Below are 24,937 nucleotides of genomic sequence, written 5' to 3'. Positions count from 1 at the left end.
CTGGGACTCCCTACCCAACAGGAGCAGTTTTAACTTGGACACATGCGGTATTTTATATGTAGATCACACACTACACAATGGTAGTACTATATAGCCGTGTTTTAAAACACAGGAGAACTGTACTAGGAGGTGATAGATGAGGGGAGGGACATTTTAACTGAAGAATTACTTTCTAGAAAGAAGTTTTTACATTTTTAAAGTTTTCTCTGATTCAGAAACCTTGTCACATCACATATTGGCAGCGATTTAATGGAGTCTCATTCTCTAAGTTCTGCTGCTAAGTCACTTTTTTACCTCAGACAGGTCTTAATTTCTTTGTATTTCTATCTCTTTATATTGAAAGAAATAATTCCTGAGAGCCTTTCTGTCTTTACATATATTTATGACTCTTACTTTATCATATTATTTTTAAACAGTATTATTATTATTTTTACTACCTATTATTACCTATTATTATTAATACTACCTATTATTTTTAAACAGTATTACAGCTAATGTTAGGGGAACCTGTCTAGAGAAAAACACAAATATTCCCACATTATAAAATGGTAAGCCAGAAATTTAAAGCAACTAATTTTTTTCACTTACAGTATTTTCTATTTTTTAATCTTCAAAAGATAACTGATGGTTGATCGATCGATTGATTGATTGATGTAAAGTAGGCTTCATTGCCTGGTGTGGAGCTCAGTGCAGGGCTTGAACTCACAACCTTGAGATTGAGACATAAGCTGAGATCAAGGGTTGGCTGCTTAACCGACTCAGGCATCCCAGGATTTTTGAATGATAATTTGCTGACATGTCTCTTAGACATACACCTATTTGGTATTATCCCAGTAGGTACAGGGCAGCAATACATGATCATTCTTTGGTAATTCTGTGCATATTAGAAAAGCTCAAAGCTTAATATTTTTAGACTAAGGTTCTTTCCTGCTTGCCTCTATACAGAAAACAGAGGGAAGGCAGATTTAAAAACTGAGGAACCATTACTAAATGGCATCCAGGTTACACAAAAATACTGCCCTAAAATATTGGGATTCTTTTGGCCTAATGTTTCCATGCCCCACCTTGTACCCCCCTTATTCTTTTTGTTTGTTTTAAAGATTTTATTTATTCATGAGAGACAGAAAGAGAGAGAGAGAGAGAGAGAGGCAGAGACGCAGGCAAAGGGAGAAGCAGGCTCCATGTAGGGAGCCCGACGTGGGACTCGATCCCAGGTCTCCAGGATCATGCCCTGGGCTGAAGGCAGCGCTAAACCGCTGAGCCACCCAGCCTGCCCCCACCTTGTTCTTTATTTTATTCTAGCTAGAACTACCTTCTTAATATTTTTGTGATTAGAACTCAAGTTCATTTAGGAATTATATGCAATGGGTCATTTACCAATGCATGCATCCATGAAGAACAAAATAACTGTCCCTCCTAAGGAACCCTAGGTTACTGTCTCAGTAAAGGAAGGGCAGATTTGTATCAACAATACTCTTCTCCTTTCCCTGGCTAGTGTCTTAATAAGAGTTTGTATTGCTCTTCTTCAAACAATGTGTGTTTTTAATTCTGAATCTTTCAAGTAAGCTAAGTCTTAAAAAAAAATTCTAGGAGAGATTCATAAATTATCAATGATGAAAAATTCCAAAGTCATTAAACTTTATAGTTTGTGAGGAAAGTTTAGAACTTCAGACATGCTTTTCAGACTTTGAAGATAGTGTCCATCTTCAGATCTCAATATGAAATTCTGCTCTTCTTCCTAATTAATTTATACTGAGCCCACCAAAACCTATTTTTGTCCCCAGAAGTATTTCCCAAGCTGACAGCATCATTATTGGGAAAATACCTGGGGCTGGGAAGGAAAAAACAACAGAGGAACTGAAGGCTGCTGAGAATAACCAAGGAGACCTGGAGTGATAGGGTGTGTGGTTGGTTCGTTTTCTCTCCCTGTTTCAGTAACTGATGCACTATCTTTTTTGACACTTGTTGGTAAAATTTTTCTATAGGGATCCCTGGGTGGCGCAGCGGTTTGGCGCCTGCCTTTGGCCCGGGGCGCGATCCTGGAGACCCGGGATCAAATCCCATGTCGGGCTCCCGGTGCATGGAGCCTGCTTCTCCCTCTGCCTATGTCTCTGCTTCTCTCTCTCTCACTGTGTGCCTATCATAAATAAATAAAATTTAAAAAAAAAAAATTTCTATAGATGAATTGTATAATTAATATGAGATTAAAAAGGAATGAAATTAGACAATTGAACAGTAGTTAAGACTATACTCTTAAGGAAGAAAGGATTTATAAAGACAAATATCTGAAAGAGTCATTTTATTTAAAGAAGTGAATTAGTATGAAAATAAAAATTGCTTTTTTTAAATTGTTTCAGACAAAGTCAAATATTGCAGTCAATCTGAAGATTTCTGTTTCCAAATGAGTATCAGTGTATCCCTTTATTCAGTTATCTCTTTTTGGTGACACAATTTAAAAAAAAAAAAAAGACCTTAACAAAATCCTATATAAAGTAATACTGAACAATCTAAGGTAATTTTTTTCTTGTTACATGGACATAGCTTTACCTGTATTTTGTGGAGTGTCCTATTACCACAACATATGATGCATGTATGTTTATGTCCACCTGTATACATAGATCATAAGCAACTGTTAAAAATTAAAACTTCAAACCTAGCAGAAACAAAATTATATTCCATATCATGCAGGTTCCCCAGAATTAACAAAGTTACCTTATGGGAATCAGAGTAAACTTGTGCCTTTTATTATACTGCTAAAAATGACCATAGAATGAATAGGTCATGCCCTGCATGTTACAACAACTCCAGAGAATGAAACCTTGGCAGAAGAACTAAATACACAGTTACATTTGAGTGGCAATAGCAGACAAGCTGTCATTTAGAGTTTAGTATAGACAATAAACATTCACCTTTGTTTTATCTTCCCTTCTTCTCCTTTCCTTTTTTTTCCTCAGCTTTATTGAAGTATAATTGACAAAATTATATTTAAAGTATACAAATGATGGTTTGTGTGGGACACCTGGGTGGCTCAGCGGTTTAGCGCCTGCCTTTGGCTCAGAGCATGATCCTGGAGTCCCGGGATCGAGTCCAGTATTGGGCTCCCTGCATGGAGCCTGCTTCTCTCTCTGCCTGTGTCTGCCTCTGTGTGTGTGTGTGTCTCTCATGAATAAATTAATAAATAAATACAATATTAAAAAAAATGATGGTTTGTGAAAAGAGACCACCTCCTTCAAGTTAATTATCATATCCATAACCTCACATATGTGAGCTGTATATGTGAGAAAACTTAGCTTCTACTCTCTTAGCAAATTTCAGTTATGCAATAGTGTTATCTACTCTAGTCATCATGGTATACATTAGGTTCTCAGACCCTGTATTAATCTTATTAACTGAAAGTTTGTACCCTTTTTTTTAAAAAAAAGATTTTATTTATTTATTCATGAGAGACAGAGAGAGAGAGAGGCAGAGACACAGGCAGAGGGAGAAGCAGGCTCCACGCAGGAAGCCCAATATGGGAGTTGATCCCAGGTCTCCAGGATCACACCTTGGACTGAAGGCGGCACTAATCTGCTGAGCCACCCAGGCTGCCCTGTACCCTTTTTCTAACTTCTTTATATTTCCCCAACTCTCCATCCCCTGGAAACCACTCTTCTATATTCTCTTTCTGTGTTCAACTTAACTTTTAATCTATTTATATTTTTTTAGACTCCACATGTAAACGATACCATACACTATTTGTCTTTGGTGTATTTTACTTAGCAGAATGCCCTCCATGTTCATCCATGTTGTTGCAAATAGCAGGATCCTTTTTCCTTTTTTTTTTTTTTTTTAAGATTTTATTAGAGAGAGTACAAGCAGAGGGAACAGCAGAGGAAGGGGGTAAGCAGGCTCTGCACTGAGCAGGGAGTCTCATGTGGGGCTCCATCCCAGGGCCCTGGGATAATGACCTGAGCTGAAGCAGACACTTAACCGACTAAGCCACCCAGCCACCCTTGGGATTTCCCTTTTTTAAGGTTGTATAATACTCCATTGTCTGTGTGTGTGTGTGTGTGTGTGTGTGTGTGTGTATGCACATACACACTCCACATTATATTTATTCATCCTTCTATTGATGGACACTTAGGTTGTTTTTGTAACTTCACCATCATAATTAATACTGCAGAGAACATGTTCAAGATATGCTATTAAAGATAATGCTTTCATTGTCTTTGGATATATACCCAGAAGTGGGATTCCTGAATCATATGATAGTTCTCTTTTTAATTTTTTGAGGAACCTCCTTGCTATTTTCCATAATGCTTGTACCAGTTGACATTCTCACCAGCAATACACAGGGGTTCCCAACATCTCTACCTGCATTTGCTATTTCTTATATTTTTGATAATAGCTGTTCTGTGTGACATGATGTCTTATTGTGGTTTGGTTTGCATTTCCCTGATTAGTGAGGTTGACTACCTTTTCATTTACCCGTTGGCCATTTGTATGTATTCTTTGGAAGAATGTCTGTTTGGGTCCTTTGCCCAATTTTTAAATTAGGTTATTTGTTTTTTTGCTCTTGAGTTATATATTATGTATATTTTGGATATTAACCCCTTTTTGCAGATATGGTTTGCAAATATTTTCCCCTATTCCATGGGTTGCTGTTTCATTGTTTGATGTTTTTCCCTGCTATGCAGTGGTTTTCTAGTTTGATGTAGTCCCAGCTGTTATTTTTGCTTTTGTTCACCTTCGGTGTCAAATCTAAAATATCATTGCCAAAACCAATGTCAAGAAGCTTACTCCCTATGTTTTCTTCTAGGGATTCTGTAGTTTCAGGTCTTATGTTCAAGTGTTTAATCTATTTCAAGTTGATTTTTGTGTAAGGATAAGGTTTTGAAAACGTGGCTAAAGACTTAAGATCCACGTAGGCCAGTTTTGTTTTTTGTTGTTGTTGTTTTTTTGTTTTTGTTTTTGTTTTGTTTTTTTTTTTGGTAACTAAGTCAACATGGGTTCCTCAATTTAACACTTGGTGATGATAGGAAAAGTTGAAAATATCTTAACATACACAGTGTAGATTTTACTGGCATATCTGCTGCCTTGTAATAGTTTCTGATGGTTTCTCATTCCTACAGGATGACTAGGGGAAATATTCTGGTTCACTTTCATATCTCAACCACATCTTGGTGCTATTATCTCACACTGTATCCACAAGTCATTTTCTCATTTCAGGGCTGTTATTGCAAAGTCCTAGAATGTGTGCTTCCTCAATGTAGCCTTTATTTTTTTTTATTTTTTATTTTTTTATTTATAATAGTCACAGAGAGAGAGAGAGAGGCAGAGACATAGGCAGAGGGAGAAGCAGGCTCCATGCACTGGGAGCCCGATGTGGGACTCAATCCCGGGTCTCCAGGATCGCGCCCTGGGCCAAAGGCAGGCGCCAAACCGCTGCGCCACCCAGGGATCCCTCAATGTAGCCTTTAAGAACAGAGCCCTTAAAATATTAGTTTCAGAAAAAGGTTTTATTTCTCCAATTTATACATCAAAATGCTGTTTGTGCCTGTATGATATGTATGATACTGTATAGCTCTGGCTCTTCTGACTGAAACCTTGTGTCCATATCTGTGCTCTCTTTGGTGGCCTCATCCCGCCTTCACACCATCTGGATTCATGGCAAAAGGAAAGGTGTTTACATACGTTTTGACAAAGAATTCCTTCTTCCATGGGCTCCAAACTGAAATCAAATCCCCCTGTTTTATAGAAATATGATACTTTCAGTATATTGTAAAATGTCCCCAGAATCAGTATAACTAAATCAGCCATTAAGGACTGCACAACTTCTGTTGCATGGGCCACTCAACACCCTGCCTCATAGTCATCTGCAACTGCTGAATTATAAGCTTCCCAAAGAGAGGATCTGTAGCATATCTTCGTATCCCCAGAACTTAAGCACTTAAGAGATGCTTTAGGACTTTTTTAAGTAGAAGAATAAATGATCAAATGAAAAATTAAGTGCCTCATGGGTCCAGATGCTATAAACTTCATACTGACTATGATCTCACTTTTTTCTGAAAACAGCACTATTTATACATATGCATATTTTAAAAAAATAATAAGCCAGCAACTCATTATTGTACTGTTTGGTGATTTTATATACTTTATGATATGTTAACATAGTAAACTATCTTAACAGAATAGAAGAAGTTGAGTGGGAAAGTACTACATTGCAGAAGCATGCTGGGAAAACTAATAAAAGCAACTAGAATATAAGCACATAGTATCTCTGCCACTGTTCTTAAGATTTTATAAGAATTAGTTTGTGTCTCCAACTACCCTTTCAGATGGGTACTATCTTATCCTTGATTATAAGATACCATCAATTGTAAGAAACATCATCAAATTAGTAATAGTCTTACATTGTCTGTGTGTTTTGGAGTCTTAGAGACTTCCCCTTCAATATGCGTATGTATTTTATGACAAATACTAATTTTAAATGTCAAGCATTTAGAAAAGCATATCTTAGTAATGTCATTAAGTACTTCAGAAATTGATGTCCAGGCCACAAGATACAGAATGCTGGCATGATTCTACATGCAGGTGGCTCTGCATGTTGAGTGCTGACTTCTAAGACATAGGTATGTTGAATGTATGGGCGACCTGTAGAAACTGACTGAATATCCTTAAACAAATTCATAAAACTTCTTATTAAAAATGGTAACCTGAACACACTCATTTACATCTGTTCCCTTCAGAACTGTACTAAAATGAAAGTAAAGAATAAGAAATGCATAAATCAGTAATGACAAAGAGTATAAAGAAGACGACAGCAGATGAAAATATAAGTTAAATTTTTGAAGCTGGACAATAAATGAGCAGGTTAGAGAATGCTGGAAACGTTAGGCAAGAGAAACTGATAAGAAGCATCTGATTGCCACAAAAGAACTTAAGAAAGACTCAAGAAATTAGAATATAGGGCACCTTTGAAGAAAGGGAGGAAGGGCTAAAAATGGACTTTGTTGCAAGTCTTTACATAGAAGAGGTACACATCTAGATTCTTTCCCCTGCTCTTCACAGACAGGAGACAATCCTCAACAGAAAACTGGAGCTTTATATTTTTAGAAAAGTTGAACTACAGAGGTTCTGGACATGAAGGCAACCAGTTCCATATGAGGTTGGGTTGGGGGGGAGGCACTGTCAAACTAAAAACAGAGTATTAAATGACAAGGAATATACTTCATGCTGAGACTTCCAAGCCCCCTCCCTTGTTCTGCCCCTGTCCTGCTGTCAGACAAGCAGGTGATTGGTAGATTGCCCTCTGGAGTCTAGAACAGCTCTGCAGATACTTATAAAATATATCTTCATACATTTTCCTTCATATAAAATATTGTGTGGAAAGACTATTATATAAAAAAGATAAGAATGAATCTGCTTAAACTGGGGCCTATCTCACCTGCATACCTTTCCCTTTTATTCGTGCTGTTACTTCTGGGCATGTTGGAGATTCCATAGAGCAGTTTAAAAACTATTGCTCTAACTAAAACTAATGAACACATGACTTATTTCACTGTTATTTCTCAGAATTATAACCTGAGCACCCGTGAGTTTTATGGACTCAAGAATCAGAACACTCATGTGGCATTGCTTACATAATGAGATTGTGTGTCTGTGTGTATGTGAAATACCACCAAAATTCCATCTTGAAAAGTGTGCACCTATCAGTCTTCTTTTTATTTATTTTTATTTTTTTTAAGTTTCTGTGTTATTTTTTTTTAAGATTTTATTTATTTATGCATAAGAGACATAGAGAGAGAGAGAGAGAGGCAGAGACACAGGCAGAGGGAGAAGCAGGCTCCATGCAGGGAGCCTGACATGGGACTTGATCCCGGGTCTCCAGGATCCCACCCTGAGCTGAAGGCGGCACTAAACCGCTGAGCTACCAGGGCTGCCCCAGTCTTCTTTTTAATAAAATGGCTTTGCCTCAGTTTCAAATAAAATTTAGAACCTCCAATTTTTATATTCCGTACATTTTTAAATTTGAAATTAGTAATTCGTATTTATTTTCCCTTGTAAGCACGGACTAAGGCAAACATAGAACATCCAAATAGCACTGTATTTGGGGTGGGAAGTCCTGTATGTCCAGTGTTCCTTGTAATACATCCTTTGTCCCTCTAATTGCTATCCTTTCTTTTTTCCCATGTCATTCCTGTAAAAGCAACTGTTGACAGATTTATAGTTTTAAATAGCTTTCCAGATACAATCTCCTCTGGTAAATAAAACTAGAAGATGAGATTAAAGAATAAAAACATAACTTAATGCTATGAGAATTTCAATTTTTGTATAGTGTGGTCATTATGGGATGCCCATGACATCGGGTTTGAATCTGCCTGCATACCATGAAAATATAAAACACAATAGTAGAACATAGCAATAGCTTTCCTGTCTGAAAAATGATTTATCATTGTTAAGTATTAAAAATACCGACTTCATTGCCTTTATTACTTGCATACTTTCTGTGAGGAAGGGTAGTCCCTAACCAAACATTTTGAGAACTGGTTAATGTTTATATTTATTTGTAAATATAGAAATACAATGAAGATATAACTGTAAACCTTTTATGCTGTGTGCATCAAAGAATTTAAGTTCATGTTGCTTTCCCATTCATCTGTTCCTCTTAGATTGTTCAACTAAATAATGCAGAAAACATAACTTATGAAATTAAAAAAGAAGGAACATAACTTTTAAAAAACTCTACCTGTAATTTTGAAGAATTAAAACCTTAAGCAAGTGAGTATCCTGGCAAATTATTTTAACCTGAAGCTTGATCAAAGTACAATTAGAAGAATACACTGAATCACAGATATATTATTATCTTTTTATGCTCAACCTAAAAAGCAGATGCACAGATTACCATTTCAACTCAGAGGGTAGGTTTTATGAATATAAGTTACATGTGAAAATCAGCAGAGCAGCCCACCATTTTTATCCCCCAATCCTTCTCTGAGGACTTTTGTAACACCTCTGAAGCAGCAGAGTCATTGAGTTATGTCCACATCAGTAATAGGATATACCCGGATTTAACACAATTGATGATATCCTTATAGTCTACTGCAGCACAATGCTAGAGAGTAACTGTAGCACTCCAGAAAACAAAACAAAACAAAACAAAGCCAACAACCATTTAGGTGCTATTTCAAGGTCAAAGCATTACTTAGATACACCTTTAAGGAAAATTGTAGCTTCCCAACTTGGCAAGAAATAGTTGTAATGGCTTGAAGATAGGTATCTTCAGCTCTTTTTTTACCATCTCCTGGCTTTCTGCCTGTGGAAACAGCTTAAAAATACCCATTGCGGGGGGGGGGGGGGGGGGGTATTTAAAAATTTATTAATTTAAAAAATTTGATGAGGACTCTTTTGTAACCAAAAGTTGATGGCATTCATGAATTCCTGCCAGTGAAACACAGCAATGCATAGCCCTGGGGAGGCAGGGGGAGTCCATGTGAATTTCACCCCTTAACTTAGGCAGTACTCAATCACTATGGCCTTATTTGGTGTCCTTGCCTGTAAGCTTCATTTTTATATAGTTTTTCATACAATGTTCTTGGCCTGAAGGATATCCTGAACCCTCTGTGTTAAGTTTTCCTTTTACTCTCCTTTGGTTTCTAGCTGGTTTACTCATTCCTAAGCACGAAGTTGCCTAGGTACTTGAGACTCATTGTGTATTTGATAAATTGTGATGTATGTATATAATTAGTAGTAGTATGTCACTGTTTTTCTTTCTTTATGTTCCAAAACTATACTGATAATTTTGGTTTTCTCACTGGAATATGAATAAGACTTACCTGTACTGGTTTTGAAAGGATTAGATAATTAGTATTTTAGAAGCTAAGTATCATGATGACATTAACAAAAATGCACTGCAGTGCATAGTGATTCTTTGAGGTGCTGGCAAGAATATTCTTTCCTATCAACTCATCAGTGCTTCCACCAGTCATCAGAGGCAGTGGAAAACTTCATTACTTTCCTGACTAAATACACACTAAGTCTATCTCTAGGATTTTACTATTTGCAAAACTTGGCTATGCACATGTATGTCTTAAACCCATGAAACTTCCCTTCCATGTCTCTTCACATTGGCTTGCTGTTTAACAGTATCATTCTCCTTCAGTTTCCACTGGATGTTAAATGACTGGATGCTAAACATTAGGATTGCTTTCCTGATAGTCCTCTCACATCAGAGCTTCCCTTACCAGCTTCACTTATATTCTGGAAAATGATCCAGAAGAACTGGAACTTCAGGAATTAGAGACAAGTTACAGCCAGAAAGGGGGTATATTCACCTGTGGAAGCTGATAAGGATACATGAGATACAAGCCTCTTAGATCACTCACAGGGACTTATACTACTTAAATTGGGTTATAAATCATTTTTGTTGGGGAAAATATGGTAGATTCTTTATTGGCCTTCATTATATTAATATTAGGAATGTTTGCCAAAATTTTGAGTACTTACTATGTGTTAGACATAATAGTAAGTACTTTAAAATAAGTTATTTTAATACAACAGCCCTCTGAGGTACAAAATTAGTATACTCATTTTACAGAAGAGAAAACTATAGCTTAAAGTAACTTTTTCAAGATCTCACAGCTAACATGTAGTGAAATCAATATTTAAACCTAAGTGTGACTCCAAAACCTATGCCTTTAAATCCTGATTTCCTTGGCTATTCATTGTTCCTTTAGACTGGTTTTGAATGTTTCCAGTAGATGGGAGTGGGGTGGAGGAGGGAATGCTTGGAGAAGACAAATGTACTGACAATGGAAGATTTCTTTCAAAACCTTGAGGAAAATGATTTATAACTTAGCATTATATGCCAGACCAAACTTCAGAAATGTGAAGATTGAATAACGGCACTTTATAATATTCCTGAAGAGACTCAACATGTACTTGTTTTTACAAAGTTACTTAAGGTTGCATGCCAGCTAAACAAAAGAATAACTCAAGAAATGGGAAGACAAGAAAGAGTAATAATGGAAAGTCTTAGGATGAGCATTGTGCTGCAGGGCTAGAGAGCAGTCAGTTCATATGGAACAGGAGGAAAAATTCAACTTGCCTTCAGAGGCTTCCAGATGAAAGTAACCCTCACTGAAGAAAAAGATCACAAAAGTTTCAACATAAATGGTGAAGAGTATTATGAGAGCAATGTAGGATGTCCAGAAAGGGAAATAAATGCAATGAAAATTAAAAAGAAATAGAGAACACATCCAGTGGGGGAAGATCAAAAAAGCCTTCATGGAAGAATTAACATTTTGATGAGCCTTTAAAAGATACAAATAGTTTTGTGAGGAGACTATGGGAGAGATGCATTTTAGGCAGAGGCAGAGACAAAGAAGTATATGTGATTCACTAGAGCCTAGACATACTGAAAAATGAGCTGTTCAGTGTTTCGAGGTAAGGCTGTAAAGTTTGGTAAGGAGTATTTTGTAGGGAGCCTAGAATATGTACATTCTGGAAGCTCATCCTTTACTAGGTAAGCCTAAAGAACTTTTGAAAATTTCTGAAGTGATATCAGAGCTATGATTTTGGAAAATTAATCTGGAAACAAGATGGCTAGTCAGGAAGCTAGGAGAAAGGTTAAGAGTGGTATAAAGTAGAAAGAAGACAAAGTAAATGGAGTAAAGATGAGAGTCAAAGTCAAACATCAAAACTGACTCAACCCTTTCAGCCTGAAGACTGGGCAAATGATATTTCTGTAACAGCAAGTATAATATAGTAGTTAAGGGGTGCCTGGGTGACTCACTGGGTTAAGCCTTGAACTCTTGATTTCAGCTCCGGTCATGATCTCGGGGTCATGAGATTGAGCTCTGAGTTGAGCTCAGCTGGGTGTGGAGTCTGCTTAAGATTCTTTCTCCATCTCTCTCTTTCTCACACACAGATACATACATACATATATAAAGTCTTAAAATACACACACACACTTATATAGTAGTTAAGTTTCTATTTATTGTAAGTAAAAGATACTGGCTAAAACTGATTTGAGCCAAAACAAAGGATATTTTCAAAATAAACTATGATATCTCAGTATTTAAGGAACAGGACTTTGGACTGTCAGGGACTAGAAGGACTCCACAATCCTCAACAACAGAAATTATAACTGCTTTGCAGCTGTGAATGTGAATCATTTACCCTCAACTTTTGTTTCTCTCAGTTCCAAAGTCTGTGGAGAAAGAATCTGATTGCCTCATTCTGAGTCATGTGTTTGCCCCTCAACTAATTAATTCTGATAGGGGAACAAAATCATACCTTTATAGATAAGGCCGCTGGAAGACTCATTTCAGTGGTATATACTAGAGAAGAGGAAAATGTTATGAGATAGGCCGTGTATAATTGATCAGTGTATATGTTCTATTCTTGAAAGCACAGATTAGACACACACTTACCTACCCATACTTCCAGACGAGTGTCTTGTTATTCTGTAAACAACTGTAAATATGTTCTGCCCTACAAAGGAAAGTATTTCAATAGAGGATCATTTGACAACCAAAAAAAAAAAAAATGCTATAACCAAGGGATTAAATTGTAAGTATAAGTAATACTTTCCTCTGTATACAATGGTTAGAAAAAGATATAAGAAAAGCTAATGACAAAGTATCATTTTTAAAAAGAAAAGGAAAATAAAAATAAAGGCTACATTCATAATTTCTGCACTTGGCAATGGGACTATATTCTTTAAGACTTACTTTCTCCATTGACACTTCGTGTTCCTCTTTGCCCTTGATTAGTACTTCATCAAGTCAAAGTAGAGTTCTTATACTGTTGATATGACCCAAACCTACATTCCTAAAGAATCTGAGCTCTGGATGGAATTGTTTGTTTAAAGTTGTGATAATCATCAATTAGTCCTAACCAGTGGTCATATTAGTACAAGATGTTCTGCCTCAGAGGTTACCAAGGTCTAATGCCAACTCATTATTCATTCAGCTCTGTCCTCTTTGGCTACAGTATCTAGTACTACCCCATCCATCCTGAGCCTGGGAGTTTGTGAATGAGCCTCAAAATAGCACTTGATTTAGTTTTGCTCTACTGGAAGGTTTAACTAAATATCCCTAGTTGTGGTATGAAGAGTAGAGTTAAGATAGATGAGACTAGAAGCCGAGGTAATAGCCCACATGAAGGAATATTAATTAGGGCCTAACCTTGTATTAGTTAAAGATAGTGAAATGAGGGAAATTCATAAAGCATTTAGGAAGCAGGATTTAGGGGATTAATTAGAAAGAGAAAAGAATCAAAGGTGACTTGCAAGTAGCTACCTTAGGTGATGATAGTGCCATAAAGTGAGAGAAAAAAATATAGGGCAGATTGGGACTTGTTCACTATCAAGGACTTCTGAATTACCCAGGAAGAGATGTCAGCAGGTGGTAGTTGATATACAAATTAGGAGGTGAGACCAAGAGAATAAAGGAGATTACACTGTAGAATATTTAAAATAGGAAGAATAAAGGGTCCAAGAAAGAAATCTGGAACACCAAAATCTAAAAGGTAGACATAAGAAACAAAGCAGAAATGGGTTCTGGAAATCACTGGGATACCGAGCATTACCAAATACAACAGAAAGGTTTGGGTCTATTGAGTTTAGCAATATGCAAGTCATTAGCGACTTCATTGAGAGCAGGAGTAAGTGAGGGCAAAATCTAAATTGTGGAGAACTGAAATGAAAATGGAAAGTGAGGTGTAGGTGTCTCTTTTAAGAAATTTGAACAAAAAAAGAATAGAGAGAGATTAGATTGATATCTGGAGAAATATTGGTGAGGCCAGGACTAGGATGGGATAGACAAGTATGTTTATAGACTGAGGAGGAAAAGTCAGACGGAGAATGAAAACATCCAGGCAAGAAAATGGGGAAAGGAATAACTAATGAAGGAAGGTCAGAGAGGATTGGGATCATGAGCAAAAAGTAAGGCTTGGCCCTCAGCTGAAGGAAGGGAACCCTATTCTCTTATATTGTTGAGAAAGAAGTAAGGATCATAGCAGATATAAATGATTTTGTAGGTAAGGGCCTGGAGAGGTGAAGAAGGGGAATGGATTCAGTGATCACAAGCCTCAACTGGAATCTGTTTCATGAGTCTTTTATCTGACCCATAGAATTATTAAATTCATATATAAGATTAAGTTTTACCCTTTTCCATGTGTGATGTAATACATAGTAAAGTCCAGTCTCTTTTTTGAGAAACAGTATACAGAAAATCAAATTTTAAAAATTTGATTTTTTTAAAATCATAAACATACTGAGTTGAAGGTGTCTATGGATTCTCTTAATGGAGTTGATCATCTAGACTAGTTTTCATTTTGTTGGAACTTTCCCTCAAGTGAAAAGATCCATTATGTAACATTTTAATTAATATAGATCTATTGCATAAAGAAAAATGAGAGGCTCTGTATATGTGGATGATCATATACTCATAGGAAGATTTTATTACTACAGATAACACTATTTTCTCGATAAGAAAGTCAGATTGAATATACTGATGTGACAAATGATCCTTTAGTCTCTTAGTTTTACATACTTACTGTTTAGGTCAGGACCTGTCTGTGTTAGTGGTCTTGTCTATGAAACACTTTTGCTCAAATGAAATTTCTACTATACTATGTATTGCTTACATTCTGACCTACTTGACAATCTAGTATCAGATTCACTATTACAAAAATTAGCTATATACTATGTTAGCTGTAACTCAGTGTAGTCTTTTTTTTAATTAATAAATTTTTATTTAAGATGTTTGACAAAGTTAATAAAATTTTTATTTAAGATATTTGACATGTGATTCCTTCTGCCGCCAATCACCATAGTTCCACCAAAGCCAGAGTGATGATCTTCAAAATAGCACTTTTAAAACAAACTTTTGTTCAATCCACAGCTGTCACTGTCCAGAGATCTTCTTGGATCTCCACTTGAATATGGACATACTTCAAAAACTTCCCACCATTTAGGGTCTAAATAGATAAATGATCTTCCTGGTTCTCAAACATCCTTTTTAAGTCCAGACACTGTTTTCAAGTGAAAAGCCTTAATATTCATCTTCCTATCTCTTCCTTTTCAAACCATTCTATCCTCTGCCCCATGTTTTTGGATTTTGATGCTCTCTTTTTAGACGAAGCAGCTTCCTCAGTATATTCCTCTTCCTAAATACAGATTCATTTTCTTTGGTATTTCAGAACTTACTATAAATTCATTATTGTCCGCCAATTTGATATCACATCCATCATCATGTCAAGAGTTGTTGCAGCCTCTTCCACTGTTTCTGACTCTTCGATAGGAGAGAGAGATCCATCATCATCCAAGTATTTGTATCTACGACTGTCAAAATCTTCCCTTTCTAAATCTTCACCAACATTCGTTTCAAGGATTCCTTGAGATAGTATTCATACTTCACTTTTTCAAGGTAGTTGAAAAATCCTCTTGCCACCGCTTGCTCAAAGCTTAAAATCTTTCTCCATGGTAATGGCTTTTTTACATTCTCAGATTCTAAAAATGGGAACCCAGATCCTTTGTCTTTAACTTGTTTCTTTATTTGGGAGCGTCTAGTGATTTTTCTTCCTTTTGGTCTTCCCCTTGGTCTTTCTTTTGGCTTATATTTCCTCTTTTTACGTTGCTTTTTTTTTGAATCTTTCAAAAATAGCTTTTAATGTCAGTGGTCTTGGTTCAAAAGAAGAGTCACTAGATGAATCCCTTGCTTCAACACCTCCAGATGAACGAACAAACTTTCTAATAGGGTTTCTTTGCCCCTGTTTTGGTGAGTAAGGGACACACTGAGTCTTAAATAAGCTGCTACCAGAAGAATTATCACTTTCATTGTCAATTTCTACAGCTGAATTAGATGCCATTATAGGTTGAGAAAATTCATTACTTACTCTCCCCCAAGTCCTCTCCAAATTGTATTCACCACTTGTTTGCTTCAGAGTTCTCAACAACCATGCAGAAGGAAGGAACTCAGTGTAGTCTTAAAGGGTTTTCTCAATTATTTTAATACTTGTTCTTTTGCAGTGATCTGAAAACCATTTCTACTTTCCAGAAAGAATGCCTTTGTAATAGCATTAAGGCTTCAGAATCTTTTTTTTTTTTTTTTTTTTTAGATTTTTTAAATTTATTTATTCATGAGAGACAGAGAGAGGAGAGAGAGAAGGAGGCAGAGACACAGGCAGAGGGAGAAGCAGGCTCCATGCAGGAAGCCTGACGTGGGACTCTATCCCAGGTCTCCAGATCAGGCCCTGGGCTGAAGGTGGCACTAAACCTCTGAGCTACCCAGGCTGCCCAGGCTTCAGAATCTTAAAGTGAATTGATTGATCAGAGAAGATTTAACAATGCCTGGCTCACAGTTTGTACTTAATAAATGTTTGATGAGTGAAAGACTGAATGCATGCAATTTCATTTTTGTGAAAATTTACTACCCTAAAAATTTGTCTCTGTAAAGAAGTAGTACATGTTCTTTTTGGAATATCTGAAACCATTGAATCTTACTTAATTCTATTAACAAAAACTTTTGAGTCCCAGGCCCTCACCATGACACTCACTAAAGGTAAAGAGACCGTGCTTACTTCCTTTTACATCGGTTATGAGTTTTGATTTTTGATGATAACAATTATGGATCAATACTGGGTTTTGGCAAGGTTCAGATTAATTATATAAAAGAGTACATTTTAAAAAAATAAATAAATAAAAGAGTACATTTAAAAACAAAATTCTATCATATGCAATTACCCAGTTCTCTAGGACAAGTGCTTTAGGCACTGACTTAATCTAGAAATGATCATGTGTGAGGCCATCTGGTAATGACAGGATGTCATTCTTACATGAAAGAACCTAAGGCAATAATCTGGAATAAAGGACCATCAGTTGATCTCAAGAGAGCTATTTGAAACATTTTGGTCAAAGTCAAGTTCACTGAGGGTCATATTTTCAACTAAGAAGAAGATTCCCAGAGTAAATTCCAGGGTTCGAATAAAAACAACTCATATACTGTTATTTTAATTGAATTATATCCCACCTTAGTTTTCTCCATAGTATGTTTTCTTCAGACACATTCTTCTTCCATGATTGTCTGATGTTTTGTTTTGTTTTTTTGAACCTCATGGTGTTCCAGTTACATGTAAACAATACAGACAGTGATACTTTGTAAAATATCCCATTTCTACCCCTTGAGTCTCTGTATTCCCTTTTCTGGTAAATGACTTTGGGAGCCTACAGAAACCAAATAATGAGAACCCCTAGAAGTAGTGTAGTAAATGAGATTGCTAGTGGTATTTTCATAAAGTTCTAGTTGCCTCTACTATTGTCTTTGATTTGTTCTTTTAAAAGGTTCTTACCTACAATGTGTTTTCATTATTTTAGTCTCTTTGGGGTCAAGAAAATGACCTGGAGGTAAAAGGAAGTCCTGTGGCAATTTGACTTATATTCTTAGCTAACTGACTTAATTGGCTTATGTCTTAATTTTTGTTTATGAAACAAAATATAAAGTATGTGATAAATGCATATGTACAATATGATGCTTTTTCTTGGGTATGTACATTCCAGAAATTGGCTGTATTTATAAATTAGGGTGGCTTGTGTACTGAAGCTTTTTTGGGGTTTTGAGGGTTTGTTTTTTGTTTGTTTGTTTGTTTTTTTAAGATTTTATTTCAGACAGAGAGAGCATGTACCAGCAGGGAGAAGGGGCAGAGATAGAAGCAGACTCCCTCCTGAGCAGGAAGCCCAACATGGGGCTGAATCCCAGGACCCTAGGATCATGACCTGAGCCAAAGGCAGATGTTTAACCAACTAAGTCACCCAGGCACCCTTGTACTGAAGTTTTAGAGGGAAATTTTAAGTCGTAATCTCTATGTCTCTGATATAAAGAATACCTGGGTATAAATGATGCAAATCTTGTGGATTCTGAAATAGACCTCAAGATTTAGAACTATGGTAAAGAAATCTGAAATTTATTAATTTATTTCCTTACTGTGAGATCATATTGTCTCTGGTTAAAAAGACACTTTCTTTTAAAGCTTCAACTAAAAGAAATGTATGCAAAATATATATACAGATTAGCAGTATTGCAGAGATAAAGAGTTCAGTCTCAGGAATTAGGCAGACCTGGATTTGAATGTACACCACCAAGAATGAACCCTAATATAAACTATGAACCCTGGGTGCTAATGATATGGCAGTGTAGATTCATGGATTTTAACAAATGTACCCCTCTTCTGGAGGATATTGATAATGGGGGATGCTGTGTATATGTTGGTACAAGAGGTATCTATATTTTCCACTGTGATTCTGAAGCTGCTCTTAAAAAAAAAAAAAAAAAAAGTCTATTAAAACAACAACAACAAGAAGAAACAGGATGGGAGGAAATAAAAGGCTACTCTCTGAGCCTGCCCTTTTTGCCACTGCCTATTGTACACATTCAGCCTTTGCACTCTCTGCGGCCCTCCCTTTCTCCCAACCTCAGTCACATCCATGTGGATGGTTAAAGCAGCTTTTTTCCCTCCAGTCAGTTCCTAGAGACCATCACAAAACAGATCGTTACTGAAAGAATTATATTTCCTTATACAAACAACATTATAATGGAGGATTGCATTGGTGCCCAGAACTTGCCATCAAATAAAAAAAGTATGCTCCAAGTTCTCTTTAATGAGCCTGAGGATACACTACACACTAATCAGGATCCTGTATACCATAGGTGATTGGTCCATAAAAATACAACTCTGGAAATGTGTTTTATAACCACTTTTGGAGAGCGTATTCCTTTTAAACCTTACATGAATTGTTGTTACGCTTAGGATGCTACCTGTCTGCATCAGCAATGTCATGCAGCTGTCTTTGTGGCCTGAAGGACAGGGCACCAAGACTAGTTTATCAAAGGATTGAAATGGTTGAGGAGCAGTTCCCTAACGAAGGGGGCTTCATTTGCTCAGGAGAAGCACTGAGATTATCCACCCCCCTCCCCAAAAGAAAATAACAATACAAGGAAGAAGACGGAGACAGGGAAGGGAAGGCAAAAGAAAGAATGGCATACTTCCGAGATCAAGGTTGTGAGACAGCTACTTAGGATGTTTTACAAGATTTTCTTTTAATACAGAAAGGAAAAGTCAGTGTTTGTTCCATAACAGAACATTTATTATATAAAAATTATTTTGCTTTGGGATGCCTGGGTGGCTCAGCCGTTGAGCATCTGCCTTCAGTGATCCCGTGGTCCAGGGATCGAGTCCCACATTGGGCTCCTGCATGGAGCCTGATTCTCCCTCTGTCTCTATCTCTGTCTGTGTGTGTCTCTCATGAATAAATAAATAAAATCTTTTAAAAAATTATTTTGCTTCACAAAAACTATGAACATAGATGCCTCGCACTTTTATATTTCCTTTGTTTCTGATAGTTTAGGTCGGATGCTCCATAAAGTTTTTATCACCATGTGATCTGTAAAGCATATGTTCCATCAGAAAATCCTTCTAGTCACCAGCTCTCTGGTTTCCATAGAGGTGATGATGGAAACTTACATATAATTCCAGAGTAGCATTCTGCTGCAAAGGATTTTATAAAACATTAAATTCTGATACGGGGGATAATGTTGTAAAAATCATTCTTGATCCCTGAATAATGCTGCATATTAATGGCTATGTAGCATTTGGCTTCAAAATTTCTAACTGCATAAACTTGGATTTCATACTAGTGTAAAAAGTATTCTGCTAGAAAAAAGTAGATACTTGCCTTTTTTACAGGCTTAGAGAGATCTGCTGTATCTTTCAAGTAAATGTTTCCTACCACTATTACCATCTTTCTGTTCATCTACAGGGGGAAAAAAAAAAAAGAAAAAAATGCCAGTTTTTCTTACCCAGAATCCACAATTTGAGTCAAGCCTAGTTTCATATGAATGTTCTGTGTAATGGGGAGTTAACTAAATCAGGGGTCAGCAAACTAGGGTCTGCAGGTCAAATCTGCCCCACAGTCTGTTTTTGTAAGACCTGGAGGCTAAGAATAGTTTTACATTTTTAAGTCTTTGAAGAAAATCAAAAGTAGAAGTAAAATACATGAAATTCTAATTTCAGTGTCCATAAAGTTTTATTGGTACACAGCTACACACATTCATTTTCCTATTGCCTATGGCTGCTTTCACACTAGAGATGGATCTGAGTACTTACAAGAGGGACTGTGTTCTATGCAAAATCTAAAAAAAATTGCTACCTGACATAAATTTGTTGGCCCCTGATTTAAATAATTTCACCATCTACCACTCTACCCACATACTTATATTCACTTTCTCTCCCTGTCTCCCTTTCCCCCACCCCATCCTATTTTCCTCTACACAGACAACCGTTTTGAATTTGGATATTACAATGACAAAGAAATCAAATTGTGAATCTATAGTAATTCGTAAGCGGAAACACGTTTTAATTTCCCCTTGACTTGTCAACTCTCTCCTCCCTGTCTGCTTTCCCTTTCCTCTGCTGCCTTTAGATAAAGTTTCTAAGGCCATGCCATTTTCCCAACATATTTTGTTTTTAAGGTGGGGGTTAGATCTTGATACATCTTTTAACTTCCATGGAACGTTCCCTGTTAGTATGTGGTCCCATTTTTAACCTATTTGCAGACACCCCCGATTATCTAAAATCACTTTCACATGGGGCTGAGGTTAAGCTTTATTTCTCTTGGCATGTCTCTGCCACAGCAGACACTTCCTCTTTGCCTTGAAAGGACAAAACGATGTTCAGCTGTCTGGGCTTAGGCCCAGTATTTGATTTATACATTATTTAATTTCCTCTTGAAAATTGGAAGCAGGGCTTTCAGGAATGGAAGTCAGTATTTTTCATTTGTTTAAGAACACTTTTAGGTCTAATATAATCATCAGTAGTAGATGTCAGCATGATTGGGAGTGACTTAAGGTAAAACAAATAAAACATGAATACAAAGGAAAAGTATTTGACAATGGAGAATATCTGAAGTTTTTGAATAATCATTATTGTATTTGTTATTAAGTTTTTTTGTGCTAATGTTCATTCAACAAACTTCTCTGAGCTACATTTTGGGGCACCTGTCTTTACTCATTGGAGGAAAGACCTTTCATCATTATGTTAATAGTTCAAATTTTGGGGTGATTAGAAGTTCGAGGAAGATTTAATGTAACCATACCAGTAATTTTACAGAGGATTTTTGGTTTCTGTCTAAGCTGCTACTGCATTTTATCTCCACAATTAAGTTCATGCACATGCCAGGATATATATGCCAAAGTGGTTTGAAATTCTTACAGCAGTGAATGCAGGAAATTAAAAATTAACTCTGGAAATACCATTTCTTGTTCTACATCCACTTTTGGGTAGTGTGTTCCTTTTTAAATCTTACTTAGATTGTTGTTACTCTTAGGTTACAACCTGTCTCCTTTTTTTACCACCAAAGTTCTCAAAAATCTGGCACACCTAGTGCCTCCACTTCCTCACTCCTGATTTACTTCTCAAACCCTGATGGATGGCCTCTCCCTCCTTCCACCACTGCTGAGCCGATCTCACTGTTTCCTCATCTCCAATCCAGTAACCAGCTCTGAGTCCTTGGCTTGCCTTCTGCCCATATCCCAGAATACCCCTTTCCTGAGACCCTCGTCCAGTTTTCATGTGGACTGTTTTAGGTTCCTCTAATTCTTCATCTCTTACACACACTCCTCTCCTAGTATCAATCTAAGCTAAAATATTCCCAGAATTCTGTTTCTTGGACCTCTTCTCTCCCTATACTCTTAGCCTTTTCCTTCTTATCCTTCCTCAGTGCCTGAGATACTTGAAGAGAATTTAGAGGGCTGCAAGGAGCACAGTTTGAAAAAACCACCCCAGTCCTGTGAGATGACTTCATTTGAGTCCCTGGGTTCAGCCCACCCTGTGTCACCTCTGGGCCTTGCTCAGGACTGTTCCCTCACATGGAGGGCCTTGCTGCCAGCACCACTATCTTTATCTTCACATTCCTTTTAAGCTCATTCCTCAAGAGTCTACTCTTTAGTGTCTCTGAGCTCCCAGTAGATGTTTTCTCTTCCTCATCTGAGCTACAGGAGGGACAGCCTGATATGATGGATAGAGCAAAGATTCTGGATATTTAAATCTGGACCCACCACATGCCTGTTTGTGTGATGTTGGGCAAATTTACCTACATGCTATAAATGTCAGTTTCTTCATTTATAAATGGTGAGGGAAGGCGAATGCTACCTACCTCATGGGCTTTACGTAGATTAGACATGTGCAAGTCTAGAACACTGGTGGTGCTGGCTGTAGTAGTAGTAACTGTTATCATCCTCATCAGTAGTAGTCTTCTATCCCAGCATTCCATGCTTCCCATGTCAGTTACTTCACTTCACTTGCTAAGTAGGCATCATATAGCTGCCTTTAATTTATATTTAAAGTTCTTACATTAAAATGTATCTTTGATTTTATACTTTCTGATTTATAAAATTGAAGCCAACTGCATAGTTTTATAGCTTAAAAACTATAGTTTTTAACATAGTTTTTATAGCTAGTTTTGTAGCTAGCAGTTTTTCCTTTTACATAGTAATTTTTTCTTCTTAAATCCTTATTTCCTACCTCTGAAATATATTTCTGGAAACAGATTTTTTGCTTCACAAGAAGCGTCACTTTTTAACAAATCACACATTTTCCTGAACTGCCTTGTTTGTTGTTCGGCGAACCAGGAATGTACATTCCTGGTGATTTTTGAAGAAGAAAGTAGGGAAAGAGTTGTTGTGCCTTCACTGGTCTGAACTTCTGTGATGGAGGACCGCTGAAGCTCGTGGATATGACTGACAGACAGGACAAGTAGGCTTTGAGAGAGACAACAGCATAAGTCCACCAGTACCCCAGAGTCACTGAGATCTCCCCTGGTCAGGCATCCATCAATCAGAAAGCCCCTCTGGAGCAGCAGTTTCACAGAGCTGGGTATTAGATGGTGTACTCAGAGCTGGGAACAAGCTGTGCTTCCCTGAGCTAAGGATACCTCTGCGGTGAGCTCTGGGAAGGTGTGCTTGGGGTAGCGGCGAGGTCAAGAAGGGGAAGGGATGGCCAAAGTGAATTCACACTTTGAATGTTTTCAGGAGTTATTTGTAACCACTCAGGAATATAAAATAGTATCACAGCTGAGAGCTTTGTTTAACATTCCATTGAGCTCTAATCTCTACTTAATCTCTACTATTTTGGTTTGGTTACTAGGTATTTAATGCAGCCCCATATTGCAGAAGGCTGGCCAAAAGCACACTTGAAATCAGTAGTAGTCAAAGCTAGCTCTGCTGAACCTAGATTAGGACATGAGCATGCAAGTTTAGTGGTTCTGAAGTTTGTGGGATAGTTGTTTTTTTAGCCTTTTGTAAGCCGTCTTAATATTCTGCCAAAGTTAAGTGTAGCACCTGCTGTAAGGCATAAATGCCATATTTAGTCAAAAAATAAAATGTTAGGACTGAGGACTTAACTTTAGTTAATGTTGTCAAGTATCAAACCTTATTGTCTGTATATATTCTCCTTCTTTCTTTCATTGTCCTCATTCATTAATTCACCACGTATTTATTGAGCATCTCTTATGTGCCAGGTAAAGTTCTAGGCACTAGCATACGTTAATGAACAAAATAAGCAAAAGTCTGCACTCTGTGTGTGCTTCATTTTTGTGAGGGGAACAAACCAACAAAATAAATTAAAATGCAATATATGAGGGGTGACTGGCTGGTTCAGTCAGAGGAACATACAACTTTTGATCACGGGTTCATGATTTTGAGCCCTATGTTGGCTGTAGAGATTATCTTGAATAACTAAAACTTCAGAAATGATAAAAGTTGATTTAAAAAAGAAAATGCAGTATGTGGAATGGCAGTAACAAGATAAGGAGCAAAATAAAGCAAGAAAGGAAAAAAGGATTATAAGAGAGGAGGCAGCAGTTTTAAATAAGGTGGCCAGGGAAAACCTCGCTGAAAAGGTGACATCTGAGTAAAGACCTAAGGCAAGTTAGTTATCTGAGGAAGGGCATTTCAGAAGAAGGAACAGGTGCAAATGCTTTGAACAAGACTGAGGTTTTGTATTTAAGAACAGCAAGGAAGCTAATGTTTCTGAAGTGAAGAGAGCGTGGGGGTGTTCCAGTGTGCAAATGAAGAAAGTGAGAGGCCGTGATTGGTATCAGATGTTGATCATTGGATTATGGTCTTGACAGAGCAATTCACTAGAGGGTCAGAAGTCTCATTTGAGTGGGCTTGAGTCAGAATTGGGAGGAGAGGAACTAGGGAACTACAAATAAAGACAGCTCTTCCAAGGACTTTTGCTGGTGGTGGATTAAAACAGGTATGGAGACAAGGGAGGGATTATGCTTTTAAGAAGAGTAATTGCAACATATTTTTATGCTGGTGGGAAAAGTTGATTATAGGCGGAGGAACAATTATAGTGGCAAATCTTGACTTAGGAAAAGAGAATGAAATCCAGTGCATAAATAGAAGGACTGGTCTTAGCAACTAGAACAGTTCATCCATTGAAACAGGAAGGAAAGGTAAGAGTGCAAGTACATACAAGTAAGTAGGATAGGGCAGATTGAATGGTGATAGCATACTGAAAGTTCTTTTCTGCCATGTAAACAAAGTTTATTTCCAGTGTTTGAATAAAATCTACCATATCGCTGTCATATGTTTATTTATTTACTCTCTCTAGAGAGTAAGTTTGGCCAGCTTGTGATTCGTGTATATACATATATTTTTTTTTTCCTTTTTTTGAGCAAAAACCTGTCTCCTGTTTTGCTTTCTAAACCCTCACAAGAATGACAGTTCCAATCCTCCTCCATGAGTCTTTCAAGTACTGGAGGGTTGACCTGATTTCTCACTGCTGACTTCATTCATCCTCTACCACACCTTACCCTCAGTGTCTCTGTTGGCATTTGGTGTAAGCCCCCTCTCACATCTGATCACTCTCCTGAGAGGAGCCAGGTTTCTCTCAT

The 24,937-nt window shown here is 37.1% G+C and overlaps 1 protein-coding gene and 1 pseudogene across 8 annotated transcripts in view; one reads left to right on the top strand and one right to left on the bottom strand.

Annotated features, from left to right (window-relative positions):
* AFG2A (AFG2 AAA ATPase homolog A) overlaps nt 1-24,937 on the top strand; it is a 530,081-nt gene that overhangs the window by 284,085 nt on the left and 221,059 nt on the right. The gene's annotated exons all lie outside the window — the stretch shown is intronic.
* Nucleotides 15,046-15,858, bottom strand: LOC112933622 (TATA box-binding protein-associated factor RNA polymerase I subunit D-like; annotated as a pseudogene).

This window comes from Vulpes vulpes, chromosome 4 (genome assembly GCF_048418805.1).
Source record: "Vulpes vulpes isolate BD-2025 chromosome 4, VulVul3, whole genome shotgun sequence".
NCBI lineage: Eukaryota > Metazoa > Chordata > Mammalia > Carnivora > Canidae > Vulpes > Vulpes vulpes.
The sequence above is the reverse complement of the archived record's forward strand: the minus strand, read 5'-3'. Positions and strand labels throughout refer to the sequence as shown.